The sequence below is a fragment of the Canis lupus genome, chromosome 2 (genome assembly GCF_048164855.1).
Source record: "Canis lupus baileyi chromosome 2, mCanLup2.hap1, whole genome shotgun sequence".
In the NCBI taxonomy this organism is placed as follows: domain Eukaryota; kingdom Metazoa; phylum Chordata; class Mammalia; order Carnivora; family Canidae; genus Canis; species Canis lupus.
This window is the reverse complement of record NC_132839.1, coordinates 7,259,301-7,273,506: the sequence shown is the minus strand read 5'-3', so window position 1 is coordinate 7,273,506 and position 14,206 is coordinate 7,259,301. Positions and strand designations below refer to the sequence as shown.

Sequence of the window (14,206 nt, the reverse complement as noted above, 5' to 3'; positions counted from 1 at the left end):
TCCTGGAAACTTCCTACAAAGTTATAATTGACTCAAATTAAAAATGTCAGGAAAAAGAATAAAGTAATATAAAATTAGTTCTCCTGCTCCTTATTGTATATTATTCTCTCTTACTCTATTTTGCTTCTTTTTTTTTTTTAAGATTTTATTTTTGTTTATTCATGAGAAACACAGAAAGGAGAGAGAGAGAGGCAGAGACACAGGCAGAGGGAGAAGCAGGCTCCATGCAGGGAGCATGACTGACATGGGACTCGATCCTGGATCCTCAGGATCACCCCCGGACTGAAGGCGGCGCTAAACCACTGAGCCACCCGGGCTGCCCTTTATTTTGCTTCTATGATAAAAATAATATTTGGAGAATTAAGTACCTGAGCATCAGTCTATGTTTATATACTTTTGAGCATGTTGCCTCTAGTCTGATTGACAAACCAATCTCAAGATATAAATTTGGTAAGATTAGGATGCCAAAAAGACCATTTTCAGAAAAGAAAGCATTAAAAGCTTTATTATTTTCAGGAAAAAATAGATGGATTTTTATCTGAATTCTATATTCCTTAAGAGATTAGAATGAATTAATTCACAGGAAGAAGTAACACTGGCTTATTCGATAATGATCCATCAGTGGTTCCAACATTGCATGGTCTGGGTATTTCTATTTTCTTTCCACCTTCACACAAAGCAAGGCTTTGGGGATCATATGAAGCAGTCAGAGATGGGAATAGAAAAAGAAAAAGTAGGGCACAAAAAATAAAGGAGCAGTCATATGGAATCCAAAAGTATTGTCTTCAAGGCCTACTCTAATGTCTACTACATCAGATGCTTGAAATAAACCTGTTCGAATCCATATTTTTTCCTTTACCCTCATATTACTCATAACATATTTATTCATGTATCAAACTTTGTATTATACTTAGTTTTTAAAATCTTTTAATACATCTTCCTCTTGCAGGTAAATAATTTATGCTGAAGCAAATTGTATTCTATTATTATTTTTAAAAAAGTATATTGAATTAAACATGAAGGTTCTCTTTAGCCTTTCCATTTTTAACATTTAAAAAATTATTCTATTTAAAAAATTATTGCTGAGGAAATTATAGCTGATAATTGTGCATTTATCCTTCTTTAAACACCTAGCATAATATAAATACAGGTAATTTAGGTTTGATGTTTACGAAATCAACTGAATTAAGCAGTGATATAGGAAATTTACATTATGGGGCAACTATATCTAACCACATGCTAGCATTCTGAGTATGACTGCTGTAATTAATAGAGTTAACAAAGAAGGAATTCTAAATAAATATAAATAATATGTTTAAGAGAATAAAGATGTGTGAAGAAGTGTTGGTATATAACTGGAATACTCAAAGTCCTCACTTTTGATGACAAAGGTAGTAACTGAAATATGTGTATGTCGAGATCATGTTCTTGCTCTGCATGGTTCCACTGACTAGAGAGCTATGCAAAGGAAGGACAAATTCCAGTAGCAAGAGTTTCCATTACCAATACTGTCTAAAATGAGGAATGTCTGCATATAAAGAAATTCAAATGGAAATTCTAAAATTGAACAGTGTAATACATAAGATTAAGAACTCAACTGATGGGTAAGAAAATAGAACAGACCACCAATGGGAAAACTGAAATGGAAAGCAAGTAGATAGAAAAAATAAAAGCTGAAGCAGAGGCAGAAAAGAGTAGAATATCTAGAAAAGAAAACAAGAGACATGTAGAACAGAATTAAAGGTCTACCATATGTTCCACTGGGATCATAGGAAAAGATGAAAGGGAATTGAGAAGAATAATATCAGAATAGTTCATGTCTGAGGTGTTTCCAAAATAGATGAACAATGGCAAGAAGCTCTGTGGATCCCAACATTCAAGAAGTTCTGGATCCCAATACAGATTGACATAAAGAAGACCACATGCAGGCGTGTCTAAAAGAATATTTCTTACAAGAGTATTTTACATTCTTAAAATATTGAAGTCCTCAAAATGCTTTCCTTGTGAATGTTTAGTGTTTTAGAAAATAAGACAAATATTCAAAATAGGCACTTAATTCATTTTTAAAATACCCTGACTATATCCATTTAATGTAACATAACATATATTTTCAAAACCTATCTTTTCCAAAACAAAATATAATTAATGCTATAAGTAACTCCCTCACGTTTTTGCAAATACCTTTCGTATCTGCTTTACTAGAAGATAGCTGGATTATCACATCTGCTTCCCAAGTCAGTCTGTTATAATATGTTTTTTTGTTAGAAGTACATAAAGAAAATCTGGGCTCCAAAGATTATGTAGTAAGAAAATGGAGGAGAAATGGAAAGGATAAAACTTTTAGATAACTGCGGATAATTTTCTTTGATATATACACAAAAAACTGACAAGCAGTAAGTTTTATAAAGATAGTCGTAATATGGAAAATGAAAGACTATCACCAGCTTTTTGAATTCTGTTACATTCAAATCCATTGACTCAGCTTGGACTTGTTTTTTTTCAACTTTCACTCTGATTTAATTTTATACCCATATGTTCATCTTGTAACATCAAGCATTGATCACTTTGGAATAATTGCCAAAAACCAAAGACAAACAGAAAATCTTGAAAACAGAAAAAAACCTTCATTGGAGAAACACTATGGAAAAAGCCAGCAAATGGTGGATTGATATCTTCAAAGTGTTGAAAGAAAATATCAATCACATTCATCATCAGATAAAAACACAGGAAAAAAAAAAAAAAGGAAGATAAAAACACGGAAGTCCATGAAGGATTTGCCAGAACATTATAAGGCTTAAATATATGGGTAAATTTAAATAAATACTGTTTAAAATAATAGTAATGTTCTGTATGGTCTCAACTATATGGAAATTAAAATGCATTATAGGAATGAAACAAAAAGAATAAACTGAGCCCACAGAGGGAAAATGTTTTAAATTTCTAGTATTGCTGGAGAGAGGCAAAATACATTCTTCCATGGCATATTCATTACTCTCAAAATCTGTACTACTGTCATAAGTATGCAAGTATGTATATATAACCTCTAAGTTAACAACTAAAATAAATTGGAAACACATAAGGGAAGTAAATAAAAACCATCAATTGATTCCAAAGAAAGGAAGAAAAAATAATCTTGGGACACTATGGGACACTATGTCTAATGAAAAATCAATGTAAATACAAATGTAAATAGATTAAATAGTCCAACGTTTTAGATATGAATTTGAGCCTATAGGTGGTCTATCAAATAAATGATGACATTTATTTTGAATCTTATTATTTTTTCTTCAAAAGTAGGACTTATTCATTATTTCACTCCTTCCTCTTTACACATTTTTATGCACATCAGGAATATATAAAATATTTAGAAACAAAAATTAATACAGTTAAAATGCTATGTTAGGTAGTTGGAGAAATAATGCATATACAAAAATAACTACGATAATACAAGACACAATGTGCTAGAAGCAGTAAACATTGCATCAGTGTTTTTTCAACATATAGTTTGAGACCAATGGCATCCTACACAAAAAAATGCTGGTGAAGTTAAAAGTATGATCTTGCCTTGAGCCAGGTTCACTTTTTTGCAACAAATGTTTAGGACAGTTTGGAAGCTGAAATTTTTATTGCTATAAATATCTTTAAGTTAACTAATGAACCAATGAATTAGTGTTTGTTTCAGGAGAGACTCAAATTCTACTGCAAAGTCTAATCGTGTACTTTAAGGCAGCTCTTTACTTTTGCTACATTTTCATGTTTCTTTATTGTGATTTTGGTAGCCAACCCCCTCTTCATCCTGATTATCTTATCGTCCTCTGGAACTAAATCTGAAATGACATATGGTCAGTCGAATTTTCAATTTCAGTTGCAAAGTTGCTCACAGGAACTTTAGAAAAACCACATGAATCTTTCAGAGCAAATTAGAGTCAAGAAAAGCTTCACCAACACTGCTGCTAGTAAAAAGTCACTTATAAAGATATCTCACTGCCATCATGGCATATATACAAGCTAAAGGAGCTCCCAGGACTAAATAATACTTTATTAAATTGCCCTCACATCTGATAGTATAAATAAACTATGTTCAGTTCATTAATTTTAGAATGTCTTTACTTTGGTAATTACTAATAAAAAGCCAATATTTACCATGCACTCTATGTTAAGAAACAATTTTTGACATTATCATATTTATTTTTATGCCATGGTAAGAAAGGTATCCCTGTTATCATCATTTTATAGGTGACATAACTAGGCCTGAAACACGATTAACAGATAATGTAAGTTCCCTGATATTTAGCTGGAGTAAAAACTCAAGCCTAGACAATTTGAGTCCATGGTGAAAGTGATTTTTCTGTCAATTAATTAAATTATGAAGAATAACATATATGTGAACCAGAAAATAGTATCAGAAGTTAACAAATCATCATGTCTTAATGATGTGAAGAATGTGATATATCTAAAAGAAAAACCAAATTGTTACTCAACAAGCACTACAGAATTCAGTTACATAGAAAAACTAACAAGACTGAAAACACATGAAATTTCATTTCTCAATAAAAAGCAAGGAAATAAACATATGGCTACCTCTTACATAAGTACTTATTCTCTGGATCACTAGTGTTGAAGGGTACAGCTTTTGATAAGACCCTACTTGAGCAGGCAATACATTTGTCAGGTTCAGAATAAAAAGGAAAAAAGAAAAGAAAGAAATTCCAGGAAGTAAGTCCAAGGATAAAAAGAATCCTCTTACTGCAGTTCAATCAATGAAAACCCTAGTGTAAAGTAAGAGAGATGTGCACAGAGAGATGTAGGGAAGGGGGTCTAGGAGTTCGTGACTACAGCACAGATTCAGGTGCAATGGTAGGCAGTTCTGGCATAGCTAATACTCATGAAAATCAGGAAAATCATGATAAAAGTAACTGCTCTCATGATGGGTACCTATCATCAAACCCAATTTAATACAGTGTTAAGAATATAGGTTCTTTAGTTGGGAAGGCCAAAGTTTGAATAAAGCTCTGACATTATTTCTACAACACTGTCACTCAACTTTCTCTGCCTCACCTTTTTAATGCTTGAAAGAATCAACCCAGCCAAAGTACTCAGATGACTTAGCCTCACAGAGAAAAGCAAGGCTGCAAATATTTGCAAGTAATTCAGTCTTCAAGACCTCAGCCTAACATAAAAGGAAGAAAGCTTGAGTAATCATTTTTAAATTTAGCCTGTAGGATTATCTTTGTGTTAGGAGTCATGCGGTGCGCTGCAGAAGTAGGCCAACATGTAACAAAAAGTCAGAAAGCTCATTTTCTAGACTTTCACTTCCAGTCAATTTCTCTGAATCACTGAAGAAATAGTAACCTAGCCTTTACTTTTGCCTCTCCAAGAATCCCTGTTTTTCTCCTTTTTCCTTTTTTCCTACTTCAGAGAGCAGTAGGACAATCATTTTTTATCTACTCTCTGTGATTTCTGTGTCTGCAAACAACAGCAGAGGCGGCATTGATTTGGTTCCATCTCAAACTAGAAAATGTACCCTTTGTATGATCAAATACACTAAAAAGAGTAAGATATTCACAGCGATTCCTGTTCTCTCCCCTCTTCCTCCTCCTTCAGTGGTTCCGCTGCCTTGACTCTAAATGATTCATGCAGACAAAAAACTATCATAAAGTTCAGATAATTTGGAGATTATGGAATCTAAAATCTTTCATATTTTTTTTAAGATTTTATTTATTTATTCATGAAAGACAGCAGAGAGAGAGGAGAGATATAGGCAGAGGAAGCAGGACTTGATTCCAGGACTCTGGGATCATGACCTGAGCCAAAGGCAGACACTCAACTGCTGAGCCATCCAGGTGTCCTAAATGTTTCATATTTTAAAAGAGACTAAAAATGTAGCCCTCAAGGATTAAGCACCTACAGTGTGTGTATGATAAGTAATAAATTAAGATCAAAGCTACTGAGCGGGAAGTCTATAGATGGGTCTCCTGAGTTTTAGGTAGTAACTGTTCCATTTGCCCTAGTATATCTCAGTTACTGATAATATAAACATAGCACCATAAAATAATTTTCATAACTCAACTTATTATCTAAGTATACATATTGTATAATAAGACAATAAATTTATTTTATTTTTATTTTTAATTATTATTTTTTATTTTTTTTAATTAAAAATGTTTATACACCAAAATTTTAAATTGGACATTTTTGAATTCTAAAGATACACCAATGTTTAAATTCACAGAATTAAAAAAACTATAGCATTATGTATAATAAAAGCTACCTAGTAAATATCTATTAAATGAATGAAGGCATGATGAAACACACACTCTAACATGTAGATGCTGGGATTCTAAAACATTATAACTTTCCAGAAAGCAATCAGACATACTGTATTAAGAATCTTGAACTAGGGTACCTGTGTGGCTCAGTGGTTAAGCATTTGGCTTTGGCTTAGGTCATGATCCCAGGGTCCTGGGGTCAAGTCCCGCATCAGGCTCCCCACAGGGAGCTTATTTCTCTGTCTAAGTCTTTGCCTCTCTCTCTCTGTGTCTCATGAATAAATAAATAAAATCTTAAAAAAAAAGAATCTTGAATGAGGTATATATTTTTTTGTTCAATAACTCCCCATGTGGACAAGAGAAGGAAGAGAGACAACAGTATTTCAGTTTGGATACTAAATTCTTTAAAATGGAAACTTTTGAATAAAATATTTACACACATGAATGATACTGCTCAAAAACAGTATGGTATTGGCATTAAAACAGACACATAGATCAACAGACCAGAATACACAGTGCAGAAATAAACTCCTGAATATGGTCAAATTGTTTATCACAAAGGGGCCAAGAATAGGGAAAGGACACTCTTCAATAAATAATGTGAGGAAAACTGGACAGCTACATGCAAAATAAGGAAACTGGATCTCTACCTTACACCATACACAAAAAAATGAACTCAAAATGGATTAAAGACTTGAATGTAAGACCTGAAACCATGAAACTCCAAGGGGGGTTGGTGGTGGCAAAAAACAAGAAAGAAACCTTATGTAGTAGTCTCCTCAACATGGGTCTTGGTGATGAGTTTTTAAATCTAACACCAGAAGTAAAGGCAGCAAGAGAAAAATTAAACAAGTGGGACAAAATCAAATGAAGATGCTTAAGCTCATAAACAAAATGAGAAGGTAATCTACTTAATGGAGGAAAATATTTACAAGTCAAATATCTGATAAGGGGTTAGTATGTATCACAAAATATATAAAGAGCTCAAGACAATCTGATTAAAAACAGGCAAAACATAGGAATAGACATTTTCCCAAAGACATACAGATAGGCAACAGATACAAGAGAAGATGCTGAATATCACTAATTACCAAGGAAATGTAAATCAAAACCACAATGACATAATAACACCTGTTAGAATGACTATTGCTAAAAAGACATGAAAGAACAAGTGTAGGAGATGTGGAAAAGGGACCATTATGCGTTGCTCATGGGAATGAAAAGTGGTGCAACCACTACAGAAAACAGCAAAGTTTCCTCAAAAGTTAAACATAGGATTAAAAACTAAAACAAAAAACAAAAATACTAATTTTTATGAACCTGAACATTATCATTTATTTTGGTTTTGTTTTTGGGGGGGTTATTTATTTTAAGCTTTTAAATTTAAATTCAATTAATATATAATGTATTACTGGTTTCAGAGGTAGAGGTCAGTGATTCATCAGTCTTATGTAATACCCGGTGCTCATTACATCACACGCTCTCCTTAATGCCCAACCATAAGAAACTCTTAATTGTAGGATATTGAGGGTCTCTGGAAGGGAGGGGTTTGGAAGGATGGGGTAACTGGGTGATGGACATTAACAAAAATTCTATTTTGAAAATAATGCCCCCATGTTCACTGTAGCATTATTTATAATTCCATAAGATATGGAAATAACCTGTATCTAGTGAGGATGGATGGAAAAAGAATATGTGTGTGTGTGTGTGTGTGTGTGTGTGTGTGTGTGTAATACAATATGATTAAGCCACACAGAATAAAATCTTGCCATCCATGACAACATGGATGGGCCTTGAGGACATTATGCTAAGTGGAGTAAGTTAGACAAAAAAAAAAGACAAATACCTTATGATCTTACTTAAAGTGGAAACTTAAAAACAAAACAAATAAACTCATAGATTACACACAGAGGATTGGTGGTTGCCAGAGGCAAAGTAGGAATTGGGGGGAATGAATAAAAGGAGTCAAAAGGTACAAACTTCCCATTATAAAATAAATAAGCCATGTGACTATAATGTGCAGATAAGTGATTAAAGTTAATCACTGTATTATACTGTATTGTATATATGAAAATTGTTGAGAGTAGATGTTGAAAGTTCTTATTACATGAAAAAGAAATTTGCGACTATATATGGTAACAGATACTAATAAAAGTTAATAAAACAGTGCCTGACATTTAGTAAGCCCTCAAAAAAAATGATAACATTGCTTTTCTAGTGAAAACATTGTATTTTAATTTATGGGCAGTTTTATTTTTTACATTTATTAAGTTTACTAGAATACATATTTATATGGTTTAGTATAAAAAGTTAATGAAATTAATGATATAACAGTTATGGAAACAGTGAAATAGCCATGAATATTAAAGTCTGTTAATTATAATAAAGTCCAAAAATGTGTTTTATAAATATAATTACAAAAGGAATGCATTTAAATCATTTTATGATAATAAATTATTTATCTTGGTTAATGATATAAATAAGACTGAGAAACTGATTAGATACGATTGATAGGGATTAAAATATAATAGTGCCTTTGCATACACGTGGTTTGGATACACTTTTACTCTCAACATTGACAATTAAAGACGTATTAAGGCATTATTTCACCACCCTCCTGAATCCACAGGATTCCTACTTCCTAAATCTCAAAAGAGATGAAAGCAAACACAGGAGAGGAAGAGACACATACAGAGAAAAATGGAAGTATGAAGAAGACAAATTATAAAATAAGGTATCAGAAATTAGTATCTATCAACCAATACAATAAATATATATTGAAAAGCCTTCACATTGAAAAGTCAGCTGATTACTCATGAGTCAGTATCCTTGTTCTACTTATAAATGAAGTATCAAAGAAAAAAATGTGAAGATCATACCAAGAATCAAAACAAAGACTCAGAAAAATTAAATGGCTGACATGAGAATATGCTGAATAACTAATCATATATCTTATTTGAACACAAATGGGAATTATAATTAGGTGTCAATAACTCTTGACTACTAGGATTGCTTGGGTGGCTCAGTTGGGTAAGCATCTGCCTTCAGTTCAGATCATGATCCCAAGGTCATGGAATTAAGCCCCATATTGGGCTCCCTGCTCAGTGGGGAGTCTGTTTCTCTCTGCCCCTCTCCCCTGCTCATGCTCTGTCTCTTTCTCAAATAAATACATAAAATCTTAAAAAAAAAAATCGACTACTTGCAAGAAAGTAACACATCAGTCTATATTTTTGTTGTCATTCTGGTCTTAATTGTGGGGTTTTCCAAATTCTTAGTAAAAAAACATTTTCTGCTTTTTAGGTCAGAACAAAACAATCCCTCAAAACCACAATGACATATCACCTCACACCTGTGAGAATGATTAACAACAGAGGAAACAACAAATGTTGGTGAGGATGCAGAGAAAGGGGAACCCTCTTGTGCTGTTGGTAGAAATGCAAACTGGTACAGCCACTGTAGAAAACAATATGGAGTTTCCTCAAAAAGTTAAAAATAGATGTATTCTATGACCGAGCAATTGCACTACTAGGTATTTACCCAAAGGATACAAAATGCGGATTCAAAGTGGGCACATGCACCTTGATATTTATAGCAGCATCACCAACAATAGCCAAATTATGGGAAAAGCCCAAATGTCCAACAACTGACAAATGGGTAAAGAAGAAGTGCTATACATAGACAATGTAATATTACTCAGCCAACAAAAAGAATGAAATCTAGTGATTTGCAATAATGTGGATAGAGCTAGAGTGGATTATGCTAAGTGAAATAAGTAAATCAGAGAAAGACAAATACCATAAGATTTCATTCATATGTGAAATTTAAAAAACAAAATAGATGAACATAGGGGAAGGGAAAAATAAAAAGAGAGAGGGAGGCAAACCATAAGAGACTCCTAACTATAGAGAACAAACTGAGGTTTAATGGAGGGGAGGTGAGTTAGGGATGGGAAAGGGGTGATAGGTATAAAGGAAGGCACTCGTTTTAAGCAGTGGATGTTATATGTAAGTGATGAATCACTAAATTCTACTCCTAAAATCAATATTACACTATATATTAACCAAGTAGAATTTAAATAAAAGTTGAAAAAGAAAACAAGAATAAATTAAATAGAAAACAAGTTTTTACCAAAAAACGAATGAAAACAATCCAATAAGTATAAATATGTCTGGTAGCACTTGATGAAAAAAATGGATAAAAATTTCCAAGTCAAATTAAATTTACTCTGATTTCTCATTCACACAGTGGAAATATGTTCAATATCAGCTAATATTTGGACTCTGAAGACTATAACTACTATATATTATAACTATTGCTATAAGTGTAACTACTGACTTTCCTTGTCTAAGATTTCATCTTCCCTTTTGAAGAAGGGTAGTTCCACTCCCTCATTCTGAGCTTGGACTGGGAAGTATTTTGCCATATAGACAGTCTTCTTAAAACACACAGTTGTACCATGAGGATAAAGCTCAAATTTCCCAAAACTTTCCATCTTAGTTTCACAGAAGCTAAACTTTTATTTTCCAGCCAGGGATTCACTTTTCCCCTTTTCAACACACAATACCAGTTATCATTCAATCCTAAATCTCACCATGGGGGATATCAATAATGATAGGACAAGGAGAATAACCAGAGGTTGAGGAAGACGACACGGTACATAAACTTACAAGTCCATAGTGCCAGAGCCCCTTAAGACCCCTCTATTTGATGGACTATAGAGAGGTCCCAAGGGGTCTTGGAAAACTGGGCTGAGGAAAGACACTCAGAGCATTTAGAATAGTGACTATTAACAATACTCATGGAAATACTTCCAGAATGTCACACCCAACTAAACACAGTTTGTTAAAGATCAGTTTGGTCGGGATCCCTGGGTGGCCAGCGGTTTGGCGCCTGCCTTTGGCCCAGGGCGCGATCCTGGAGACCCGGGATCGAATCCCACGTCGGGCTCCCGGTGCATGGAGCCTGCTTCTCCCTCTGCCTGTGTCTCTGCCTCTCTCTCTCTCTCTCTCTCTCTCTCTCTCTCTGTGCCTATCATAAATAAATAAAAATTAAAAAATAAATAAATAAAAATTAAAAAAAAAAAAGATCAGTTTGGTCTATCTTGGTTGAAGAAACTCAATTTCTTTGAATGAACCTGAAAAATACAACCAACCACTGAAATAAAAAAGCAAAACCATGATACTAGTTAGTGTGTCTTTAAAAGAATCACATTATCCTACTCTGATATACATTTGTCAAACAGATAACAATTTGAAACCTTTAACCTAGATGTCATTCATAATAGCTTCCTTTCTTTTTAAAAAGAACAAGATTAGAAAAAAGTGAGTTTTACTAATATTTTTTTGTCTTGGTCTTGAGCTGTCATTTTAACCTGTTTCTTTCTTTTTGTTTATCTTACATTTTTATTTTATTATTTTTTTATTTAAATTCAATTTGGTTAACATATAGTGTATTATTAGTTTGGGGGCTAGAACTTAGTGTTTCATCAGTTGTGTATAACACCCATTGCTCATTATATCAAGTGCCCTCCTTAACGCCAATCAACCAATTACCTCATCTCCCACACCTCCCCTCTAGCAACCCTCAGTTTGTGTCCTGTAGTTAAGAGTCTCTTATGGTTTGCCTCCATTTCTGCTTTTATCTTTATTTTCCCTTCCTTTCTCTTATGTTCACCTATTTTGTTTCTTGATCTCCACATATAAGTGAAGTTATATGGCATTTCTTTCCCTGACTTATGTCACTTAGCATAATACCCTCCAGTTCCAACCACGTCATTGCAAATGGCAGGATTTCATTCTTTTTGATGGCGGAGTATTATTCCATTGCACACATATGTGTATATATATATTATATATATACACACACACATCTTTATCCATTCATCTGTCGATAATCTGTTTCTTAATATGACAACTGTAATGAATGCAAGAGTTAATATTATCTAGATATACCAGCAGATATATAGTATAATTAATATCAGAGCTTCATAGAAAAAAATGATCTTAAAATAAATTTCAGTTACCCACCTGCATCAAAATTGGGAAAAAGTATAGACTATATGTTTAAATCTAAAATGAATGATTCTAATTTTAATAAATCATTCTCCTGTTTGCATGTTTTACCTCTTTTATTTTGGTGTTCTAAATATATTCATTGAATTTTATTTTGTTGCTGATGACCAATTGCAAAAATAACTACTGACCCTATGACCACTGATTAAGGCAAACTCTAGGCAACTTGACCTTCCTGTTCATTTTCATTAAAAATATCATTTGGGAGAGCAAATCAGGCTGAAATAGCATAGACATATAATTTTCTTAAAGATTCTACATATCTAATCATTGAAAAATAGTTTTGATACAAAATGTGTATTAAAATAATGTGGCTCAAAATGGCATAGCTTCAGCTTTACTATCAGTAATCATGGCAATGATCTAATAGCCTTAACCAGGAAAAATGTTTTAGGTAAACTTTGTATTTTTTTTTAATGCTTCACTTTGCCTCAAAGCACAGAAGCACACACAACAAAATAAACCCTAGTTACATCTGAGTGTGGTTGAATTGTACATGTGTCTAGGAAACTAAACGTAAATAAATCAGCATCCCCTGGTAATTTGCTCTAGTCTGTCTATATCTAAAATCTGGTCTGAACATCTTGGCCTAAAGCACAGAGAATCAAGAGAAGAAATTTCAAATCGAGACATATAAACGGATACTTTGTTGTCAAGGGTATAGTATCCGTTGAGGGTTTTTTTTTTTTTTTTTTTTAATTTGCATTTCTTGGTCTCAACTCTAATGGTTCTGCTTCAGTAGCTGTGGATATAGCCTACAAACAGCATTTTTAATGAATGAATTGATGATTCCAATGAAACCTGTGTAGCCACCAGTCTTCCTTGCCCTGAGACCTCTGCCATCCAAGGCCTGATGGTCTTTAAAATGCAAGTTCTACTGAGAATAAACTACCAACGACTTCCAGTCAGTTAATCTCAGCATAGCTCCTAAATTGGCTCTCCATGGTCACTGCTCAAGATGTAAACCCTTCCAGCCTCAATCCCCTGCTCTAGTTTCATTTCCGCTCACTTACAAGTTACTGCTTTACACCCTTAGCCTCATGACCTATTTCTCTCTCCACCTCTTAGCCTTACCCAGAAGTTGGGCAGGAAAGAACTGAAGATGGAAAGGGGCTGACAGAAACAAACCAGTAACATGCCCTTCCTCAGACATACTCAAGATTCCTCAATCTCATCTCCTTAGTCCTTCAGCTCTGTCATAGGAACCTCGAATACACATCTCCACCTACCTTACTGAAGCCTCTTGTTCACTTCCGCTCATCCTAGCATCTGCTCCGTCTCTGGTTCTTTCAATCACTTTCCATCATGTTCAAATTCATCTTCTTTGCCTTTTAAGATGCATTCTCTTCATCTCATTCTCCATGTGCCCTTTATAGGATAAAGTCCTATGTTGGCTGTGCTCAGAAGAGCAAGATTGTCTGAAAATGAGCAGAAAAGTTGCTTTTTAATACCTGGACAAGGGGATGGCTTTTGCTGGGGATTCTCCTTCTCCCAACATGAAGGACTTCAGTCTACATTTCGTTTCTCTCTCTTCTTTTTTTTTCTTCATTTTCAGTTTCTTTATTGGTTTTCTCATTGGCTGCAGGCAGAAAATGATGGTGTCAGAGCAGCTCCCAAGCCCACCAGCTCTTTTCTCAGTCTCTTTCACCCCTGGGCATACAAGGTCTGGGACTTTGTGCATGTGAGCAAGAGCAACCAGTGCTAGGTATAGGACTAGCACCTCAAGACCTATGCCAGGTCCATCGAACTCGCGTCTATCATAAACTCGAGTTGCTTATTCTGCACAAACAAGGTTATTTTTGTGGTCTTAGTACAGTGCTCCATTTTCTGCCTCCTCTCTCTCTGGCTCATAAGTGCATGCATGAG

General features: G+C 34.0%; 1 long non-coding RNA gene across 1 annotated transcript in view; it reads right to left on the bottom strand.

Moving 5' to 3' along the window:
- LOC140611814 (uncharacterized) overlaps window positions 1-14,206 on the bottom strand; it is a 52,781-nt gene that overhangs the window by 30,805 nt on the left and 7,770 nt on the right. The window contains exon 2 of the long non-coding RNA XR_012013069.1: window positions 13,570-13,758. This is a non-coding gene — a long non-coding RNA (uncharacterized lncRNA). The remainder of the gene's footprint in view (window positions 1-13,569; window positions 13,759-14,206) is intronic.